Source organism: Calliopsis andreniformis, unplaced genomic scaffold, assembly GCF_051401765.1.
Source record: "Calliopsis andreniformis isolate RMS-2024a unplaced genomic scaffold, iyCalAndr_principal scaffold0033, whole genome shotgun sequence".
Classification (NCBI taxonomy): domain Eukaryota; kingdom Metazoa; phylum Arthropoda; class Insecta; order Hymenoptera; family Andrenidae; genus Calliopsis; species Calliopsis andreniformis.
In genome coordinates, this window is record NW_027480442.1 from 3929777 (window position 1) to 3938904 (window position 9128).

Here is a 9128-nt window from a genome sequence, read left to right on the forward strand (position 1 = left end):
GTTGTATTTTTATTGTATTTTACGCTTCAGGCGTAGGCTTCTAAGGCCGTAGCTATTCGATATGGTGGAGCACCGCCCTAGAGTGAAGCCTAGGCTGCCCGGAACGTAGAAATGACCATAACTTTTACACTGGTTGCAATTATTCGTTTTATACGATGGAAAAACTGTTGTATTTATATTGTATTTTCTGCTTCTGGCGTTCACTTCTTAGGCCCTAACTATTCGATCTGGTGGTACAACGCCCTAGGGTGAAGCCTAGGTTGCCCGGAACGTAGAAATGACCATAACTTTTACACTGGCAGCAATTATTCGTTTTATACAATGGAAAACCGTTCTATTTATTTTGTATTTTATGCTTCGGGCGTTGACTTCTAAGGCCCTAACTGTCTGATCTGGTGGAGCATCGCCGTAGAGTGAAGCCTAGGTTGCCCGGAACGTAGAAATGACCATAACTTTCACACTGGTTGCTATTATTCGTTTTATACGATGGAAAAACTGTTATATTTTTATTGTATTTAAGCTTCTGGCGTTGACTTCTGAGGCCGTTGCTATTCGACGTGGTGGAAGAACGCCATAGAGTGAAACCTAGGTAGCCCGGATCGTAGAAATGTCCATATCCTTCACACTGTTTGCAATTTTTCGTTTTATACGATGGAAAAACTGTTTTATTTATTTTGTATTTTATGCTTCGGGCGTTGACTTCTAAGGCCCTAACTATTCGATCTGGTGGAGCAACGCCCTAGAGTGCAGCCTCGATTGCGCGGAACGTAGAAATGACCAGTACTTTCATACTGTTTGCAGTTATTCCTGTTATACGATGGAAAAACTTTTGCACCTTTATTGTATTTTATGCTTCTGGCGTTGACTTCTAAGACCCTAGCTATTCGATTTGGTGGAGCACCGCCCTAGAGTGAAGCCTAGGTTGCCCGGAACGTACAAATGACCATAACTTCCACACTGGTTGCAATTATTCGTTTTATACGATGGAAAAGCTGTTGTATTTATATCGTTTTTTATGCTTCTGGCGTTGACTTCTTTGGCCCTAACTATTCCATCTGGTCGTACAAAGCCCTAGGGTGAAGCCTAGGTTGCCCGGAACGTAGAAATGACCATAACTTTCACACTGGTAGCAATTATTCGTTCTATACAATGGAAAAGGTGTTCTATTTATTATGCATTTTATGCTTCGGGCGTTGACTTCTAAGGCCCTAACTGATTGATCTGGTGGAGCAACGCCCTAGAGTGAAGCCTAGATTGCCCGGAACGTTGAAATGACCATTACATTCACACTGGTTGCAATTATTCCTGTTATACGATGGAAAAACTGTTGTATTTTTATTGTATTCTATGCTTCTGGCGTTTAATTCTAAGTCGCTAGCTATTTGATCGGGTGGAGCAACGACCTAGAGTGAAGCCTAGGTTGCCCGGAACGTAGAAATGACAATTACTTTCACACTGGTTGCAATTATTCGTTTTATACGATGTAAGAGCTGTTGTATTTATATCGTATTTTATGATTCTGGCGTTGACTTCTTAGGCCCTAACTATTCGACCTGGTGGAGCAACGCCCTAGAGTGAAACCTAGGTTGCCCGGAACGTAGAAATGACAATTAATTTCACACTGTCTGGTATTATTCATTTTGTACGATGGAAAAGCTGTTGTATTTATATTGTATTTTATGCCTCTGGCGTTGTCTTCTAAGGCCGTAGCTATTAGATGCGGTGGAGCAACGCCCTAGAGTGACGCCTAGGTTGCCCGGAACGTAGAAATGACCATAACTTTCACACTGGTTGCTATGATTCGTTTTATACGATGGAAAAGCTATTGTATTTATATCGTATTTTATGCTTCTGGCGTTGTCTTCTTTGGCCCTAACTATTCCATCTGGTGGAACAACGCCCTAGGGTGAAGCCTAGGTTGCCGGGAAGTAGAAATGACCATAACTTTCATACTGGTAGCAATTATTCGTTTTATACGATGGAAAAACTGTTCTATTTATTTTGTACTTTATGCTTCGGGCGTTGACTTCTAAGGCCCTAACTATTCGATCTGGTAGAGCAACGCCCTAGAGTGAAGCCTAGGTTGCCCGGTACGTAGAAATGACCATAACTTTTACACTGGCAGCAATTATTCGTTTTATACAATGGAAAAACCGTTCTATTTATTTTGCATTTTATGCTTCGGGCGTTGACTTCTAAGGCCCTAACTGTTTGATCTGGTGGAGCATCGCCGTAGACTGAAGCCTAGGTTGCCCGGAACGCAGAAATGACCATCACTATCAAACTGGTTGCAATTATTTGTTTTATACGATGGAAAAGCTGTTGTATTTATATCGTATTTTATGCTTCTGGCGTTGACTTCTTAGGCCCTAACTATTCGATATGGTGGTACAACGCCCTAGGGTGAAGCCTAGGTTGCCCGGAACGTAGAAATGACCATAACGTTTACACTGGCAGCAATTATTCGTTTTATACAATGGAAAAACCGTTGTATTTATTTTGTATTTTATGCTTCGGGCGTTGACTTCTAAGGCCCTAACTGTTTGATCTGGTGGAGCATCGCCGTAGAGTGAAGCCTAGGTTGCCCGGAACGTAGAAATGACCATAGCTTTCACACTGGTTGCTATTATTCGTTTTATACGATGGAAAAACTGTTATATTTATATTGTATTTAAGCTTCTGGCGTTGACTTCTGCGGCCGTTGCTATTCGATGTGGTGGAAGAACGCCATAGAGTGAAGCCTAGGTAGACGGGATCGTAGAAATGTCCATATCTTTCACACTGTTTGCAATTTTTCGTTTTATACGATGGAAAAACTGTTTTATTTATTTTGTATTTTATGCTTCGGGCGTTGACTTCTAAGGCCCTAACTATTCGATCTGGTGGAGCAACGCCCTAGAGTGCAGCCTAGGTTGCCCGGAACGTAGATATGACCATAATCTTCACACTGGTAGCAAATTATTCCTGCTATACGATGGAAATGCTGTTGTATTTTTATTGCGTTTTATGCTTCGGGCATTGACTTCTAAGGCCCAAACTATGCAATCTGTCGGAACAACGCCCTAGGGGGAAGCGTAGGTTGCCCGGAAAGTAGAAATGACCATAACTTTCACTCTGGTAGCAATTATACGTTTTATACGATGGAAAAACTGTTCTATTTATTTTGTATTTTATGCTTCGGGCGTTGACTTCTAAGGCCCTAACTATTCGATCTGGTGGAGCAACGCCCTAGAGTGAAGCCTACGTTGCCCGGTACGTAGAAATGACCGTCACTTTCAAAATGGTTGCAATTATTCCTGTTATATGATGGAAAAACTGTTGTATTTTTATTGCATTTTATGCTTCGGGCATTGACTTCTAAGGCCCTAACTATTCAATCTGTTGGAGCAACGCCCTACAGTGAAGCCTATGTTGCTCGAAATGTAGAAACAACCATAACTTTCACACTGGTTGCAATTATTCGTTTTATACGATGGAAAATCTGTTGTATTTATATCGTATTTTATGCTTCTGGCGATGACTTGCTAGGCCCTAACTATTCCATCTGGTGGAACAACGCCCTAGGGTAAAGCCAAGGCTGCGCGGAACGTAGAAATGACCATAACTTTCACACTGGTTGCTATCATTCGTTTTATATGATGGAAAAACTGTTGTATTTATATTGTATTTTATGCTTCTGTCGTTCACGTCTTAGGCCCTAACTATTCGATCTGGAGGAGCAACGGCCTAGGTTGAAGCCTAGGTTGCCCGGAACGTAGAAATGACCATAACTTTCATACTGGTTGCAATTATTTGTTTTATATGGTGGAAAAACTGTTGTATTTATATTGTATTTTATGCTTCTGGCGTTGACTTCTAAGGCCCTAACGATTCGATCAGGTGGTGCAACGCCCTAGAGTGAAGCCTAGGTTGCTCGAAATGTAGAAATGAACATAACTTTTACACTGGCAGCAATTATTCGTTTTATACAATGGAAAAACCGTTCTATTTATTTTGTATTTTATGCTTCGGGCGTTGACTTCTAATGCCCTATCTGTTTGATCTGGTGGAGCATCGCCGTAGAGTGAAGCCTAGGTTGCCCGGAACGTAGAAATGACCATAACTTTCACACTGGTAGCAATTATCCGTTTTATACGATGGAAAAACTGTTGTATTTATTTTGTATTTTATGCTTCGGGCGTTGACTTCTAAGGCTCTAACTATTCGATCTGGTAGAGCAACGCCCTAGAGTGAAGCCTAGGTTGCCCGGTACGTAGAAATGACCATAAGTTTCATACTGGTTGCAATTATTCGTTTTATACGATGGAAAAACTGTTGTATTTATATTGTATTTTATCCTTCTGGCGTTCACTTCATAGGCCCTAACTGTTTGATCTGGTGGAGCAACGCCCTAGAGTGAAGCCTAGGTTGCCCGGAACGTAGAAATGACCATAACTTTCACACTGGTTGCTATTATTCGTTTTATACGATGGAAAAACTGTTATGTTTATATTGTATTTAAGCTTCTGGCGTTGACTTCTGAGGCCGTTGCTATTCGATGTGGTGGAAGAACGCCATAGAGTGAAGCCTAGGTAGCCCGGATCGTAGAAATGTCCATATCTTTCACACTGTTTGCAATTTTTCGTTTTGTACGATGGAAAAACTGTTTTATTTATTTTGTATTTTATGCTTCGGGCGTTGACTTCTAAGGCCCTAACTATTCGATCTGGTGGAGCAACGCCCTAGAGTGCAGCCTAGGTTGCCCGGAACGTAGAAATGACCATAACTTTCACACTGGTTGCTATCATTCGTTTTGTATGATGGAAAAACTGTTGTATTTATATTGTATTTTATTCTTCTGGCGTTCACTTCTTAGGCCCTAACTATTCGATCTGGTGGAACAACGGCCTAGGGTGAAGCCTAGGTTGCCCGGAACGTAGAAATGACCATAACTTTTACACTGGTAGCAATTATTCGTTTTATACGATGGAAAAGCTGTTGTATTTATATCGTATTTTATGCTTCTGGCGTTGACTTCTTAGGCCCTAGCTATTCCATCTGGTGGAACAACGCCCCAGGGTGAAGTCTAGGTTGCCCGGAAGGTAGAAATGACCATAACATTCACACTGGTAGCAATTATTCGTTTTATACGATGGAAAAACTGTTCTATTTATTTTATATTTTATGCTTCGGGCGTTGACTTCTAAGGCCCTAACTATTCGATCTGGTGGAGCAACGCCCTAGAGTGAAGCCTAGGTTGCCCGGTACGTAGAAATGACCATAAGTTTCTACTGGTTGCAATTATTCGTTTTATACGATGGAAAAACTGTTGTATTTATATTGTATTTTATGCTACTGGCGTTCACTTGTTAGGCCCTAACTATTCGATCTGGTGGTACAACGCCCTAGGGTGAAGCCTAGGTTGCCCGGAACGTAGAAATGACCATAACTTTTACACTGGCAGCAATTATTCGTTTTATACAATGGAAAAACCGTTCTATTTATTTTGTATTTTATGCTTCGGGCGTTGACTTCTAATGCCCTATCTGTTTGATCTGGTGGGGCATCGCCGTAGAGTGAAGCCTAGGTTGCCCGGAACGTAGAAATGACAATAACTTTCACACTGGTTGCTATTATTCGTTTTATACGATGGAAAAACTGTTATATTTATATTGTATTTAAGCTTCTGGCGTTGACCTCTGAGGCCGTTGCTATTCGATGTGGTGGAAGAACGCCATAGTGTGAAGCCTAGGTAGCCCGGATCGTAGAAATGTCCATATCTTTCACACCGTTTGCAATTTTTCGTTTTGTACGATGGAAAAACTGTTTTATTTATTTTGTATTTTATGCTTCGGGCGTTGACTTCTAAGGCCCTAACTATTCGATCTGGTGGAGCAACGCCCTAGAGTGCAGCCTAGATTGCCCGGAACGTAGAAATGACCATAACTTTCACACTGGTTGCTATCATTCGTTTTATATGATGGAAAAACTGTTGTATTTATATTGTATTTTATGCTTCTGGCGTTCACTTCTTAGGCCCTAACTATTCGATCTGGTGGAACAACGGCCTAGGGTGAAGACTAGGTTGCCCGGAACGTAGAAATGACCATAACTTTTACACTGGTAGCAATTATTCGTTTTATAGAATGGAAAAGCTGTTCTATTTATCTTGTATTTAATGCTTCGAGCGTTGACTTCTAAGGCCCTAACTGTTTGATATGGTGGAGCAACGCCCTAGAGTGAAGCGTAGGTTGCCTGTAACGTAGGAATGACCATCACTTTCACACGGGTTGCAATTATTCCTGTTATAGGATGGAAAGACAGTTGTAGTTTTATTGTATTTTATACTTCAGGCGTTGACTTCTAAGGCCGTGGCTATCCGATGTGGTGGAAGAACGCCATAGAGTGAAGCCTAGGTTGCCCGGAACGTAGAAATGACCATAACTTTCACACTGGTTGCAATTATTTGTTTTATACGATGGAAAAACTGTTGTATTTATATTGTATTTTCTGCTTCTGGCGTTCACTTCTTAGGCCCTAACTATTCGATCTGGTGGTACAACGCCCTAGGGTGAAGCCTAGGTTGCCCGGAACGTAGAAATGACCATAACTTTTACACTGGCAGCAATTATTCGTTTTATACAATGGAAAACCGTTCTATTTATTTTGTATTTTATGCTTCGGGCGTTGACTTCTAAGGCCCTAACTGTCTGATCTGGTGGAGCATCGCCGTAGAGTGAAGCCTAGGTTGCCCGGAACGTAGAAATGACCATAACTTTCACACTGGTTGCTATTATTCGTTTTATACGATGGAAAAACTGTTATATTTTTATTGTATTTAAGCTTCTGGCGTTGACTTCTGAGGCCGTTGCTATTCGACGTGGTGGAAGAACGCCATAGAGTGAAACCTAGGTAGACCGGATCGTAGAAATGTCCATATCCTTCACACTGTTTGCAATTTTTCGTTTTATACGATGGAAAAACTGTTTTATTTATTTTGTATTTTATGCTTCGGGCGTTGACTTCTAAGGCCCTAACTATTCGATCTGGTGGAGCAACGCCCTAGAGTGACGCCTAGGTTGCCCGGAACGTAGAAATGACCATAACTTTCACACTGGTTGCTATGATTCGTTTTATACGATGGAAAAGCTATTGTATTTATATCGTATTTTATGCTTCTGGCGTTGTCTTCTTTGGCCCTCACTATTCCATCTGGTGGAACAACGCCCTAGGGTGAAGCCTAGGTTGCCCGGAAAGTAGAAATGACCATAACTTTCATACTGGTAGCAATTATTCGTTTTATACGATGGAAAAACTGTTCTATTTATTTTGTACTTTATGCTTCGGGCGTTGACTTCTAAGGCCCTAACTATTCGATCTGGTAGAGCAACGCCCTAGAGTGAAGCCTAGGTTGCCCGGTACGTAGAAATGACCATAACTTTTACACTGGCAGCAATTATACGTTTTATACGATGGAAAAACTGTTCTATTTATTTTGTATTTTATGCTTCGGGCGTTGACTTCTAAGGCCCTAACTATTCGATCTGGTGGAGCAACGCCCTAGAGTGAAGCCTACGTTGCCCGGTACGTAGAAATGACCGTCACTTTCAAAATGGTTGCAATTATTCCAGTTATATGATGGAAAAACTGTTGTATTTTTATTGCATTTTATGCTTCGGGCATTGACTTCTAAGGCCCTAACTATTCAATCTGTTGGAGCAACGCCCTAGAGTGAAGCCTATGTTGCTCGAAATGTAGAAACAACCATAACTTTCACACTGGTTGCAATTATTCGTTTTATACGATGGAAAATCTGTTGTATTTATATCGTATTTTATGCTTCTGGCGATGACTTGCTAGGCCCTAACTATTCCATCTGGTGGAACAACGCCCTAGGGTAAAGCCAAGGCTGCGCGGAACGTAGAAATGACCATAACTTTCACACTGGTTGCTATCATTCGTTTTATATGATGGAAAAACTGTTGTATTTATATTGTATTTTATGCTTCTGTCGTTCACGTCTTAGGCCCTAACTATTCGATCTGGAGGAGCAACGGCCTAGGTTGAAGCCTAGGTTGCCCGGAACGTAGAAATGACCATCACTTTCAAACTGGTTGCAATTATTTGTTTTATACGATGGAAAAGCTGTTGTATTTATATCGTATTTTATGCTTCTGGCGTTGACTTCTTAGGCCCTAACTATTCCATCTGGTGGAACAATGCCCTAGGGTGAAGCCTAGGTTGCCCGGAAAGTAGAAATGACCATAAGTTTCACACTGGTAGCAATTATTCGTTTTATACGATGGAAAAACTGTTCTATTTATTTTGTATTTTATGCTTCGGGCGTTGACTTCTAAGGCCCTAACTATTCGATCTGGTAGAGCAACGCCCTAGAGTGAAGCCTAGGTTGCCCGGTACGTAGAAATGACCATAAGTTTCTACTGGTTGCAATTATTCGTTTTATACGATGGAAAAACTGTTGTATTTATATTGTATTTTATGCTACTGGCGTTCACTTGATAGGCCCTAACTATTCGATCTGGTGGTACAACGCCCTAGGGTGAAGCCTAGGTTGCCCGGAACGTAGAAATGACCATAACTTTTACACTGGCAGCAATTATTCGTTTTATACAATGGAAAAACCGTTCTATTTATTTTGTATTTTATGCTTCGGGCGTTGACTTCTAATGCCCTATCTGTTTGATCTGGTGGGGCATCGCCGTAGAGTGAAGCCTAGGTTGCCCGGAACGTAGAAATGACAATAACTTTCACACTGGTTGCTATTATTCGTTTTATACGATGGAAAAACTGTTATATTTATATTGTATTTAAGCTTCTGGCGTTGAGCTCTGAGGCCGTTGCTATTCGATGTGGTGGAAGAACGCCATAGTGTGAAGCCTAGGTAGCCCGGATCGTAGAAATGTCCATACCTTTCACACCGTTTGCAATTTTTCGTTTTGTACGATGGAAAAACTGTTTTATTTATTTTGTATTTTATGCTTCGGGCGTTGACTTCTAAGGCCCTAACTATTCGATCTGGTGGAGCAACGCCCTAGAGTGCAGCCTAGATTGCCCGGAACGTAGAAATGACCATAACTTTCACACTGGTTGCTATCATTCGTTTTATATGATGGAAAAACTGTTGTACC